General features: G+C 38.7%; 1 long non-coding RNA gene across 3 annotated transcripts in view; it reads right to left on the bottom strand.

Annotated features, from left to right (window-relative positions):
- Positions 1-258: 258 nt before the first annotated feature.
- The window catches only part of LOC118888717, a 41,328-nt gene continuing 27,536 nt past the window's right edge, over positions 259-14,050 (bottom strand). Inside the window, exons 2-5 of one of the 3 annotated variants that reach the window (XR_005018355.1) lie at positions 10,199-10,387; positions 9,266-9,376; positions 5,800-5,947; positions 259-2,642 (exon numbers count right to left, since the gene is read on the bottom strand). This is a non-coding gene — a long non-coding RNA (uncharacterized LOC118888717). The remainder of the gene's footprint in view (positions 2,643-5,799; positions 5,948-9,265; positions 9,377-10,198; positions 10,388-14,050) is intronic. The other 2 variants (XR_005018356.1, XR_005018354.1) reach the window with 2 other exon arrangements.

Genomic DNA, 14,050 nt, shown 5'->3' with positions numbered 1-14,050 from the left:
AAACTCCAAGAATCATACCTGGTAATACCTGGTCCAAAGTAGGAAGTATTGCTCTTCTCCTTAGTGGATAATATTATATTTTATTGTATTATACCTAAGAGAAGACCATCACACTTCTAAAAGTATTTATCTCTCCTTTCACTTTACACACAATCCCTACAACCCCAAGTTATTGTTCATGCAAATGATTTTTACTTCCTGAGTGTTATTATAAAGCAGTACATGAGTCATATTCTTAAGAAAAAAAAGTCATTGTAATACTCCAAAACTCTGATGTCCTTTTATTGTTTAACATTTTCTTTCACAAATATTAAAGTTGTTTTAAGTTTTGGAAAAAGATTTTTTTTTAAAGAAAAAAAAGATAAAAGGCCTCTGACTATAAGACTAAAGCAGTCACTGTTGTTGACACTGAAGAGATTTGCATTTAATGTGGTATAACGTTTATTAGTAAGAATGTTTAATTGTTCCAAACTTTAAAATTTAAGTTTCCAGTTGCAAGATTTTTTAATTCTTCTCTTTTGTCCTAACTTTTCCCTTTTCTTCTTAATGAAATATTTCTGTAATTAATTTTTAGTTCATTTTTACTCCACTGCATAGCCAGAAATTGTAGCAATGAAAGTCAAAAGCTTTGGAGTGAAGCTAACTGTTACACTTCTATGTGATGCATTCTATGACCTTGGGCACATCAGTTAATTTCCTGAGCCTCAGTTTCTTCATCTGTGATATGGGGGTATTAACTGTCCTTAATTTACAAACTTGTTTGAGGATTCAGGAAATAACATGGCTCTCCATGTTTCTGAAAAAGAGTTCATCAGTGTAAATCACCGTTATTGCTATTTATGATGATGATGATGATGATGATGATGATATAGCACCTCTAAGTGTTAGAATCTTCATCTGTGGAACAGAAATAATGGTACCAGTAAGACTGTAGACAAAGTTTGTAGAGCATTTGGCATGGTGGCTGAATCAGAGCAGGCCTTCAGTAAATGGATGGTGGTTTATTGTTGCTTGAGAGCTTTGGAAATGTGTGAAATATTCACTTTTGGAAAGAAATCCATTGTTCAAGAGTTCCTTGGTAGTACTTCATGTCTGGATCTAGAGGCTACGTTAGTAGAGGATGGCATGAACAAAGCCAAGTCTGAGAACGATGCCCAGTTAGTTTCCTTTGTCTTGTGACCATAACTCATGCCCATTGCTCTCATGATTTCATCCCACTGGGTGGAGGTGAGAAACCCCAACAAGAGTGGGTAGGGGTAGACAGCCCAAGTCCACCTCTTCTGATGAAGAAAATGGATGAAAAAAACTCAGGGAAGGTGCTTCACTATCCAAAATGAGTCTCGAAATCTGAAGGAGACTGTAGAGAGTTGGAATGTATGGTTTCCTTCCTGATATTATTAATTCACTTCTAGAAATAGAATCAAACCTTTCTGGAGTTTGCTTTTAAGGATAGACTGAGGTGCCATTTAAAGATTCATCCTGAAAGAACCCAAAGGAACCCTGAAGCCAGCCTCAAGCAGCAGCAGAAAGAGTCAAGCAGTTCTCAGAAAACTGCCTGGGAAGGAGCTGTTAAGTCCTGGTTTTCTGGGAACATCACATCGAGTCAATAATTCAACTTTATTGGAGCTTTTGGGGGTCCATATATTGAAATAAAATTTCATGTTGAAAATAATATTCCATAACTTGGGAGATTCCCTTACATATTAGAGTTAATGGGTATAACCTCCCTGGAAGATGGGGAGTCGGTAAGAACTGGAAATTTCCAGTCTTAAGTCATTTATGTGTAACACAACTAAATAAAATGCTTGTCCTAGATGATTCTGTATATAAAACCAAACATTCCTTGAATGACTATATAGAAAACTAGTTTGTTCAGATAACCCCTATTCTTGATTCATTGTATGAGGTTTGGTGTGTGTGTGTTTCTACTATATCAACTGCCCAGAGACATGTAAAACCTCTCATGTCCTCAGTTCAGCAAGGAAGCCAAATGGAGTTGGGTTCATTCCATTCTCTCTAAACATAACTGCCTCATTCTGCAGAGTAAATTAGAAAATTTAATGAATAATGAAAATTAAAATGTAAGCAGGGAGAAGTAACTTCTCTACCCAGAGTCACCACTGAAGACCCACACAACCAAGAGTTTGGCATTTGCCTGTCATCTGCTTTTCTGACCACAGGGAGCAGCTCAGGTGACAGGCACACAGATGGACACATTGTATGATTAATGGCATCAACCAGGCCTGGTGGTGAATATGCAGGAAATGGCGACAGACATGAGCTAGTCCCCTTTTTGGTTTAATGCTCTTTCCAAGGTTTGAAGTTGAGAGGGATTAGGAAAAATTCCAGCCTTCTTTGCTAGAAAATCTGAAGACACCCTCCCTTCTTTCTCCAGCATCACTTACCAAGACCAAACCTTTAGTGGGAAGCTATATCAGCCTTCGGATTGGTCCACTGAAATTATTCTCCTTCCCTCCCTCCCTCCCTCCGTCCCTCCTTCTCTTCCTTCCTTCCTTTGTCTCTTTCTTTGTTCTTTTTTCCCCCTTGCCTTCTTCTTTTCTCTTCTTTCTCCCAAGCATTGTCTCATCTCAGCAAGCTCAGGGTGCAAACTGGTCCACCAGAATGGGCTCTCCGAAGAATCTCTGAGGAAGAAATGAATGTGCAGATTTGAGCAGGGTCAGAGCAGGCAGCACGAAGACCTATAGCAATTCCCAACCTAACACCCTTTGGCTCTACTCCAGCCACCTTCTGACCAAATAGGTTGTTCCTGAGCATGGCTCCTCTATTGCATCAAGAATACAGGAGATCAAGACTCCATCATTTAAAATGGACCAAACTTGGGAATTCCCTGGTGGCCTAGTGGTTAGGATTCCAGGCTTTCACTGCAGTGGCCCAAGTTCAATCCCTCGTTGGGGAACTGAGATCCCGCAAGCCACACAGCACAGCCAAAAAAATAAATTAAAAAATAAAACAGTATTTAAGAAAAAAAAAAAGAATTGCTTTACACTAAAAAAAAAAAAAAAAAAAAAAAGAACAAAACTTGAAGCCATAGCCTCAGGATCATGCCCAAAGTTGAGAATTCTTTCCTTTACTGGTTTTTAAATTTTAATTTATTTTAAATCGACATGTAAAAGGTAGGAAAGGGTAAAAACTCTTCCTCCAGTCCTATCTCCCAGCCCCTCCCATCCAAACTCACCAACATCCTTTCTTTAAATCAATAGACTTTTTTTTGGAGGAATTTTAGATTTATAGGAAATTTGAGTTTCTGTATATCCCCTCACACCCCTCCCCACCTTGCCCACCTAATACCATCTTGCATTGGTGTGGTACATTTGTTACAATTGATGATCCAATACTGATACATTATTATTAGCTAAAGTTCACGGTTTACATTAGGGTTCATTTGGTGTTGTATATTCTGTGGGTTTTCGCAAATATATAATGACATGTATCCACCATTAGGGTATCATATGAAATAGTTTCACTGTCCTAAAAAATCCCCTGTGTTCTATCTATTCATCCCTCTCTCCCTATGAAGCCTCTGGCAACAGCTAATCTTTTTACTGTCTCTATAGTTTTGCCTTTTCCATAATGTCATATAGTTGGAATTATATGCAGTGTATGTAAGTTTCCTCCATGTCTGTTCATGGCTCACTTCTTTTTATTTTCACATAATATTCCACTGTCTGGTTGTACCAAGGTTTGTTTATCCATTCACCTACTGAAGGACATCTTGACAAGTACTAAGTTTTGCCAATTATGAATAAGGCTGCTATATACACCCATGTACAAAGTTTTGTGTGTACATAAATCTTCATGTCATATGAATACATATCAAGGAATGTGTGATTGCTAGATGATAAAGGAAGAGTGTGTTTAGTTTTGTAAGAAATTGCCTAACTGTCTTCTAATCCAATGTGTTTCTTGGAGTTTTAAAGTACATATTAGTTAACACAATAGGTCCCTAGCAAATATGGAGAACCAGAACAAATCCTGGGGGACACCAAGGCAAGAGCTGGGGCCATTTGGAGGAACAAAGAGTCCCTCTTAAGAATATGAACTTGATCAAGCTACAGTGGTTCACGCCTTGCCTTCGTGACTTACTTGCTCTGTGACCTCAGGCAACTTACTTAACCTTCCCATGCTTCTATTTCCTCAACTGAAATTAACTTGGTAATAGTACCCAGACTCTAGGGTTCTGAGCATTACCTGAGATATCTCATGCATGTCTTAGCACATCACTTGGTAAAAGTGCTCAGTAAAAGTTCATTATTATTATATCTTATAACAAAAACCAGCATCTCTTCCACCACCACCCCCCCCACACACACACACGTATAGCCAGTATATTCTTTAGGGATGAATTTGTGTAACAATTCACTCAGGTACAGAATGATTTCATACGTTGTGAAATCTGGTGAGAAAAAAATGTGCAGCAGCTAAAATAAAAAGAAACCTAAACTAGAAAGGAAATGTCTTTAAGTGCGGAGGTTTTGGTCCACAGGATAAATTCTCTCACTCTGCTCTAGCCCTTGACCCTCAACAGTGTCTTTTTGGCTCAGAATCCGCTGGGGTAAGTCCTGGATTGTGAAATGCCCTCCCTCTGGTAGCCTGCCAAAGCCTGCTCCACAGACACCCAGGCTAACCCGGCACTGCTCACAGCGAGAATTCTCCTCACCCCGAGGGCCTGACTCACGCTCCTGTATTTTCCTTTCTCAGACAGTTCCACAGGCAGGCAGGAGAGGGCCATTAAGCAATCCATATGGTAATTTTTTTTTTCTATTTCTTTGGGCAATTCTTCTAGGATGACATAATTATATGCGTTAAAAATGAAAAATAAGAGCGCTGTAGCTGTATGTTTGTATTGGGTTTATTCTGGAAATTAACCAACAAACAAACAAAAATTCTCTCCTATGCTTTCCTGACTAATAATCTATGACTCCCACAGTGCCCTCACACCAGTGGAAAAGGAAACATTTGAGTGTTTCTACCAGCTGATTTACCTTCATGGTATCAGATAACTATAGTTTTCCTGTTTTAACTGCATGAGCGGGGTTTAGGTGTCATAAGGTCAGAGCATATGGAATTTTTTTTAAACTAAGGGTAAACAATGAAACCCGATAAGTTATTCAGGGCATATGGCTCAAAAGCAAGCAGTCACTAATATGAGTCATATCGCATTAATAAAGCACGACATTAAGGGCACATTTGGATCAAAATATTTTGGAGTAACTGTAAAACTGAAATATGACAACAGAGCTCAGAATTCTACTTAGGAATTACAAAGAGGTAGGTTTGAAAAGTTGAACTGTAGGACATGTGGGTCTGCTGGAGTCTTCCAAAGGGATGGTGACAGCCAGGTATTAAGACTGTTTAGCCCATCAGTCCTGTGGGAAGAACAGGAAGAGGGCAGAGGGTCAGAATGAGCAGGGTCTTTCTCGTTCCGCTCTCCCACACCGACACAAGTGTCTTGCAGTTCCTGGCACAGCTTAATAGAGTTGTGAGAAAAAGAAAGGAAAGAAGGAAAGAATCGGCCCCAAGGGGAGGTCTCCCACTCTAAATTTGCTTTGGATGTGCTAGGGCCCAGGAAAATCTATCTAGATTTTCTAGAACCTTCTGGGCTTTAAGGTCCAGCCTGCTGAGTTTGGATAATGATTAACAGCACAGTATCAAGAATCAGACAATAGTAACCAACTTGGACTTCTGGCTCCACCCTTTCCTAGTCCTATGAAATTGAACAGTTCCTCTCTAAGCCTGAGCTCCCTTGGTTGTAAAACAGAAATAATAATAGCAACATACCTCCTCCAGCTGCTGTAAGGATCACAGAAAATCAATGCTTGGCACAGTCTCTGATGCACAGTAAGTGCTCAGTCTAGGTCGTTACTGCACTATTGTCGTCATCATTGCTATTTTGAGTTGACTACCCCAGTTATGGATATTCTTCCATCTGGAACAGGAAATAGGCAGGAAAGAAATTAGTAGTATCAGGGTTCAGGCATGGACCCTGGAGTTGAGTGTTTCAGCATCCTTAGATGCTACCAGCTGTGCTGCTCCGTTATTTAATTCAGTTCAACAAGTGTGTTTTGAGTCCCTTCTTTGTAGAAAACTCAGGAAAGGGTTCTGGGGAGTGTTCCAGGATCCAGGGGACACGGTGATATCCCTGCCTGACAAGCACTTTGCCTGCACAAGGGGATTCCACAAATGTGGCTATTCAGTTAGTGGTGTCACGTGAAGTTGGAGATAGCCTCTCAAAATATCAGATTGGCCTCTTTGAATCTGAATTAGCACACACATTATCCTGACCCCTATTCTCCTTCTCCCCCAAATATAGATGATAGATAGACAGATAGATAAATAGATAGTATTTTAATAAAACAATTTCAGTTTAGAATCTCTTTTAAGTTAAAAATTTAATTATTAATACAAACTGTATTAAAATATGTCTAAGCAAAAGAGTTTTGTCCTATATATCCCTTGAGGAAAACACGGTTTCAAATGTTTAAGCAACATATCAACCTAAAGCATGAAGACACTGGTCCCATGCTGTTTTTCTCTGCACCCAAAGCATTTCCCTGCCTCTGTGAGAACGTGGGTGAGTCATGGCTCTGTAATGCATTGGCATATAACTTCTGCTTCAACTTTAATTTTTTCTGGTATAAAAGAATACTGAGGCCAGAAACTGAATGATGGTCTAGGACTCTACACTGACTCCCCAACCAAGCTTCAGAATACATTCTTACATTTGCAAAAGAGCACCTATATCTTAGATATCTCCTGACCACTTGCCTTTGTTAGGCCAAACAAAAATAAAATTAGGGGATCATGTAAGATATATAAGCAGATAGACTAGTAAACTGAGATGTTAAACTCATTTATCAAGAATATTTGGAAGAAGGATGTGGGCTCAAATTGCCTTCTTGATGTCCAGTAAATCATGACTCCATGAGGCAGAAATATGCTGGGCTCCAAGGAGCCCTATTCTAGCAAATTTTCTTCTCAACTTGAAGCTGAATGTCCCTTGGTCTCCTGTCAGTCATGGAGACATGGAGAGATGAATGGAGGGGCCCTGGGGCTTTTGTCTTCAGGTGCAGTCAGAGCCCTGCAATTATTTTTCTGTACCAGTGGGAGGATGGCCAGGGGGATCTTGACTCTGACCTTTAATTTCCACTCATTGTCAACAGTGATCCTCCCCCTGCAATGGGAAAGCTAAAACGTTGTTTAATTTTTATGATTTTCATGGTTTTGACTAAAAAAAAAAAAAGTTTTGAGAGCTAGTATTAAAAGTACTACATATCTGGGACTTCCCTGGCAGTCCAGTGGTTAAGACTTCGCCTTCCATTGCAGGGTGGGTAGGTTCAATCAGGGAGCTAAGATCCCACATGCCTTGTGGCCAAAAAACCCCCAAAATATAAAACAGAAGCAATATTGTAACAAATTCAATAAAGACTTTAGTAATGATCCACATCAAAAAAAAATCCTTAAAAAATAATAGTACTACATATCAGGAAAGGAGTTTTCTATGGTATCTCTAAGTTGTATGTGCCTGATGCTGAAAGGAGTACCCCTAAAGAAAAAAATCTCTCCACACCAGGTGAGCCTCTGCCAGTTTACAGATACAGTAACCGCCATTATACCCAGCTAGTTCCCCAGGGCTGCCCATATCCCATATTCTGGTCCCCATATAGGGAGGAGGATCCAGGGATGTGGAGGTTTGGTGCATTCTTGAATTTCTAATGGTCCTCTTTTTTGAAGTTCTAAAGCTACTTCAAAGTATTTTATTGTAATGATTTCACCTCTATCTAATCTTTATTAGATTTAGGGAAAAGAACATCAAATACTGTCCTTAGTTGTGTTTTCAAAGCAATAACTGGCACTCCAAGCCCTGATGTCCTCACTAGTGAACTCTTCCCTAGAATCCTGCCCTTCAACCTTCCAACCCTCCCCTGCCCTCCAGCCCTCCACCCCTCCTGCCCTCCTGGACTTCCTTCAGCTTGTCTGCCACAAGCTCTGTTTGCTTTATGGATGACTTTTTCTCTTCCTAACTCCTTCTTCTCCTGGCTGAGTTCCACCCATCCTTCATGCATCAGTTTGAACATGGTTTCCCACAGGAAATCTTCACAGTCCCCTCAACAAAGACGTGGGCTCTTTACCCACACTCCGCTGGTTCCTATACAATGACTTCTAAGGCACTTCATGCAATTGCTTTTTGATTGCATGTTTCTTGCTCTGAGTTCAGAGACTATTTCTGTCTTTACACATGGTAGGTGCTCGATAATCTTTGATGGAAGTAAAAGAGAGAGAAGATATGGAGAAAGAGAGAGAGGAAGGAAGGGAAGGAGGGAGGGAAGAACATGAGAAAAAGGGCAAAAAAAAATCACTGCAGAGGCATTCCTAATTTGTCATACCCCCCACCACGTGGCCTCTCCCGTCCTCTTTTTCTCTCCCTCCTCTATCATCTCCTCTTCATGGAAACACCATAATTAAACAAAATTAAAATCATCCTTGCCTCAGTGTGTACCCCAATTTGATGTGTCTTTTTTTTCTTTTTTTGGTCCTTCTGAGTCCTGCCTCCACAATTTAAATATACAATTCCAAAGCCAATTTACTCAACAAGCACAAAGCATGATATCTCTCTCACATTCATGTCAATAAATAAATCACAAAATATGTTTTGTTAAAATATAATTTTTTCACTTAAGGTTTGAAAATCTTACACAAGTTTTGTCACCAAATAAGTCCAAATTGACAGTGACATTCCATAACTAAGAAAGACACTAGAAATAATATTATTTGGGGGTGCAGATGGAGATGAGGTATATCTTGGCAAAAATTTAGAGAAAAATGTGGTGTTTGTATAGTTGGACATTTTATATATAATTTGATTTCATTAGTAACTAATGCTTGAGATCTCCATTTATTTAATGAAATGGATGTCTATTCTATTAAATAAAAAGAAGGCTTCACCCCACCCCCTGGGGATGTCAAAATTAGAACAATTAATGTCAAAGCCCCTTTAGGTCATTTTCTAAAGGATAAAAAATCCCCAACTGTATAATGCTGTAAAAGAGAACATTGCACTGTATGTGAATATGAACTAGATAAAAACTTTTCAAAGCAACTTTCCATTGTCTTCCATGAATTTTCCTTTTTTCGTTCAGAGAAATCAAGAAGATAAAAAAATAAGAGCGAGCATAGTACCATAGCATTATAGAGGAGAATAATCCATGTTCATCTGCATTATTGTCTCCATTTTTCACTTTCTCACCTTAAAGAATGTAGTTCAGAGATTGCAGAGCTCCAGAGCAGGGCAAGAAATCAAGTAGTGTAGATTCACTCATGACGAGAGATTTCAAAAGTTAAAATTACTAAGTCAGGGCTGGAAAAAAAGAGATTTACTTAGGCATTAAAGATAGGTACTGGGCAGTGAAACTGATAGATCCTTATTACATTGTCCCATAAGAGACTGAGCCACTCGGAGAAGTTAATGTTAAGGAAATTTAAAGCAAGTTATAGGAAATACTTCTTCACCTGGTAGAATTCATTCTGAGGAATTTGCTGCTACAGGCAGTCATAAAATCAATCACTGAGTTGCATTTTTCAAAAGGCCAGAATAATGTATGACCCACTCTTCTGACTAGTTGGGGAAGATAAAAGCAATCAATTCACCTGCTTCTAGAAGATCACAGTTGATTACAAGTGGGATCAGCAAAAATATGTCCCCCACCCTTGATCAGGATAATTAAAAAGTGTTTGCCCATGCTCATATGTCCTGGAAGGACAGTGGAAATAGGATGTAAAGCTCAAATGACCTGATCTAATATGGCAAACATTAGTTGACAGGGACAAAAAATTAAACAATACAAAAAAAAAAAAAAAACTATTCCAGGAACTATAGATGTTCCTAAAATATTTTTCATAAAAACATTTTTTCTGATAATATAAATATTATATGATGTTTTTGTTTTTGAACCTGATTTTGGCCAGTATTCTTAGAGTAAATCTGCCAAACTTGAAAACAATTAACAAGCATGACTTTTTCCCAATGGAAAGTAGAGTTTAGTCAGAAGTTATGCATGCACTGGAAATGTTAGCAAGGCAATGTTAATTCGGAGGTTGTCGGGTAGAAGGTCAGTAACAAACTCCCTGGATAAAGGCATCACAGTTTAAAATAAGCTTCTTTTTATTTAATCTGCCTCACCTCTTTAACTTTTTTGAAAATGTAGTGTATTCTCTAGAATTTCACTTTATGCTACTACACGTGCATCAAAAGCCATATTGCACCTTCAACATCCTAGTGTATGAGCTTCTGAAAGAGACACTCAAAAAGGCATTTCAGGGATGGTTGGAGCCTGCATTTTCCTTTGGGGACAAAAGAATGTCACACCACCTACAAAAAAGAGAAATTTTGCTTTAAAAAATTACAAAGTAAAATAAAATCCTGAATAAGTCATAACAAAACCTAGTCCTTGAAGTTCAACAAAGTGTAGCAGCACTGAAAAGGCAAAGAAAAGTCATCATTGTCACCTCCTGGAAACCAGGAAGTGTTACTGACTTTAACGGACAGTGACCTGTCTAGTTTCATTACTCATGTTAAAGAAAAAGCAAAAGTAAAGATAAAAGGTGTCTGGAAGTTCTTTCATGGTAAACCTCCATAACTTGCAATAGTAGTTATAAGTTGAGCTTAAGGACATCTTTATTTTCATAAACACATTTTATTAAAACATTGTCTTGCCCCAAAATTTTAAAAACAAAAGAGTAAATGTCTTATATTAATATATTAATTTCAGGAGAGTTTTCTATAGTTGCTATGGCACTGTTGGAAGCTCTACAGGCATTCCTGAATCAGCTCATGGGACACCTCACTGCTACAAGCACTCCTTGTGGAAGGGATATTCCCTGGAGCCAAGCTCCCCGGGTTTCAGTCCCGGGAAGGCATCCGCTGAGTTCATTGGGCAGATCATTTCACTCTCCTTGCCTCAATATCCTCATCTATAAAATGGGTAGAACAATAGTGCCTATACCACAGGATTGTTTAAATCAATATAAAGTAACTAAAACTGTGCCAGGTATATAGTAGTGCTCAGGCATTGTTATTTTCCTTCAATACCCAGAAAGTCTGGGTTTTAAAGGCAATCATCTTTCCTCTAGGACAGAATGGGACAGCGGAGGTCATTTCCCCTTTCGTGGAGTTGAGTGTAGGAATGGGAGAAGTTTCCATTGGTACGCTCTCTCCCCATTCTCATCCCTACCCTTTCTTCTGCCTTCTCTCCTGCCAGGTTTCTCCTTAAATTCTGTGCTCCACAATCCAGCTAAGTTTGCTCACTCCTTACCGTCCTTGCATCTGCTCTTCACTTGTCCTGGAATAGTTGCCTCCTCTCTCCCCACACCAAACCCTGCGTGGCTAATTCACAATCATCCATCAGCCCTCTCCCTGGATGTCATCATTTCTGAGAAACCCCCACACCAAATCTGTACTAGGTGCTCCCCGTACACGTGCTCACAGCCTCCATCCTTCAGTTACTGTCTTTCATTTCCGGCTCTCTGTCTCTACCATTAGACCGCAAGCTCCTCTTGGCAGGGATTTGGATCTGCCCATGGGCCACTTCTCCCTATCGCTGAGCATCAATTCTGACACACTGAGATGAAAGAAACCCTCAAGACCAACAGGAAAGCCTGCCCTTTCTCAGGAACATGCTTTCTATTTCCATTTGCCTTTACTCTACAAAATCACCTGCTGATGAGGGTCTGTTCAAAAGAAATGGATGTTTTGGCTATTATATGCGAAGTCAGTGTTATAGAAGAACCATGTTGGGGCTGTGTGGAAATAATCGGTTTACTTTTTATAAAACAAACACTAAGAAAATCTATAATGCAGGCTGAATTGGCAAAAGTTCAAAACAAAGTAAAATGGAAGAAATACTTTCTTTGAGACTTATTTAGTCTAAAAAAAAAAAAGACTCCAATAGGTGGTGGTGATATTTATATAAGTCTAAACTTAATTGTTTAATCATATTGCAGAGTTTACACTTATCTCCTAGAATATGCAAAATAGTATTAACCTTATAATCTTTTGAGTACAAATAATATATACTTGGCTTTATGGTGGATGATCAGAAAGGAAAAAAAAAAATAGATCATTGGGATTGACATATATACACTAATATGTGTAAAATAGATAACTAATAAGAACCTGCTGTATTCAAAAAATAAAATTAAATTAAAAAAATAGATCAAGCAATTAGACGCAAGCATAGTGAGGTAGAAGATTGATTCAGGCAATTCACTCTCACATTTTACTCATACCTGAAAAATGCAGTTAATAGAGGCAGAAGCATGGAACAATCCAGACGAATGATTCAGTTCTTTATTTCTCTTTGTGAATGCAGGTTAAATATACACTTAAAGATATATGATAACAACAATATCTAGACTACTGAAGCACGGTCTACATACAGAGCTTTTGCTAAGCATTGTCCATGAATTATTTCATTTAATCATCACAAGATTCCTATGAGGTACGGAATGATTAAAACAATACAGTTGAGTAATTTGAGGTTAAATGATTAAGAAATTTGCCCAAGGTCATACAACTAACAATCAGCAGTCAGTATTCAAACGCTTGTTCATTCATTCCTGACTTTTTCCTCTTACATTCTAGCCTACACTACAGCCCTCACCCAAACTCAGATAACAGGATGTAGTTGGAAAAACCTGAGGTCTGGACTCCAAAAACTCACATTAGTTATCAGTTTGAGTAGATCGCTCCATCTCTGCTTCATCATTTTTGATAGGAGAATAATAATATTCTTATCTGCCTCGCCTGACTTCCGAAGTTCCCATGACGATCAGGTGAGATGGTTTACATGCAAGAACTTAGGAAGCAGGAATGTGCTATACAAATATCAGTTGGCAGGGCTTATTTACAATCATAATCTGTTGATGGATCTGCGTGAATTTAATTGGTATTTAGGGAATATTTCATATATGATGGTTGATATGGTAAATGGATATGATGAATGGATGAAAATGATGGACCAGATATGATAAATGGATGAAAATGATGGACTTCGCCCACACAGATAAACGGATGTGATTTGAAGAAGGAAGTGGCTGTCCCATAACTGCACTCCAGGCTTGAGGAAACAGTAATTGGCATCTATAGAAAATTAGAATATCAGAAACAAGGTTCCTCTTCTGAATGCAGTTGTGCTTGGGACCAGCACTGCTTACAAATTAAGCAAAGGTAAATCCATTTGAATAACAGGGATTTACTGGGGATTGAAAAGTGATCTTATCTAAAGAATAGACCAACATCTCCATGTTTATTTACTTGGAGAAAACTGATCACTTACAAGGTTTTAAAATCTTGTTTTATGGCCTATACACCTTCCCCCCAGTACATTTTTCTATAAGAAATGAAAATGTAAAAGATGTTATTTACCTCTATTACGTGTGCAAAGCTCTGGGAAAAAGTAGTGTTAAAGAGAGGAAGGTAACTTGAGATCCAATTTCATCTATCAGATTTTTCCACCTGTCCTTAACATCATAACTCTCTTTGTTTTCAACATAAAATAACACCCTTGCCTATAATAATCTATTTTCTCTCCTGCATTTGTTGAGTACTCGAGGATATAGTTGAGTACTAGAATAGATATCTGTAATTTTTCTCTGCCCAGCATCCATTCCCTCTTTATGTAATAGAAGCTTGATTTTCTGTTAAGATACCACCCCCTTTCTGTATTCTCAGTCCTTAAGGTTTAAATAGAGCTGACTCCACCCATTGGGTCCAGCAGTTGACAGGTAGCTGAGGCCTGACCAATCAAAATGATGGTGATGTTTCCAAGGCTGGGCATGTGACCCAATCAAGACCTATGGATGTTAACCCTGAAATGTTTGATGCAACTACTGAGAGAAAACCCTAAACTATGAAGCTATAATCTTTGAGGTATGAGTAGCCATCTTTGCTGTCACTTGAAGAGAATCTACTTGAGAATGAAGCCAACACAAAGAAAAGCAGAGCCAAAAGATAAAAAAATAATTTCCTAGGGGC

Source organism: Balaenoptera musculus, chromosome 2, assembly GCF_009873245.2.
Source record: "Balaenoptera musculus isolate JJ_BM4_2016_0621 chromosome 2, mBalMus1.pri.v3, whole genome shotgun sequence".
In the NCBI taxonomy this organism is placed as follows: domain Eukaryota; kingdom Metazoa; phylum Chordata; class Mammalia; order Artiodactyla; family Balaenopteridae; genus Balaenoptera; species Balaenoptera musculus.
The sequence above is the reverse complement of the archived record's forward strand: the minus strand, read 5'-3'. Positions and strand labels throughout refer to the sequence as shown.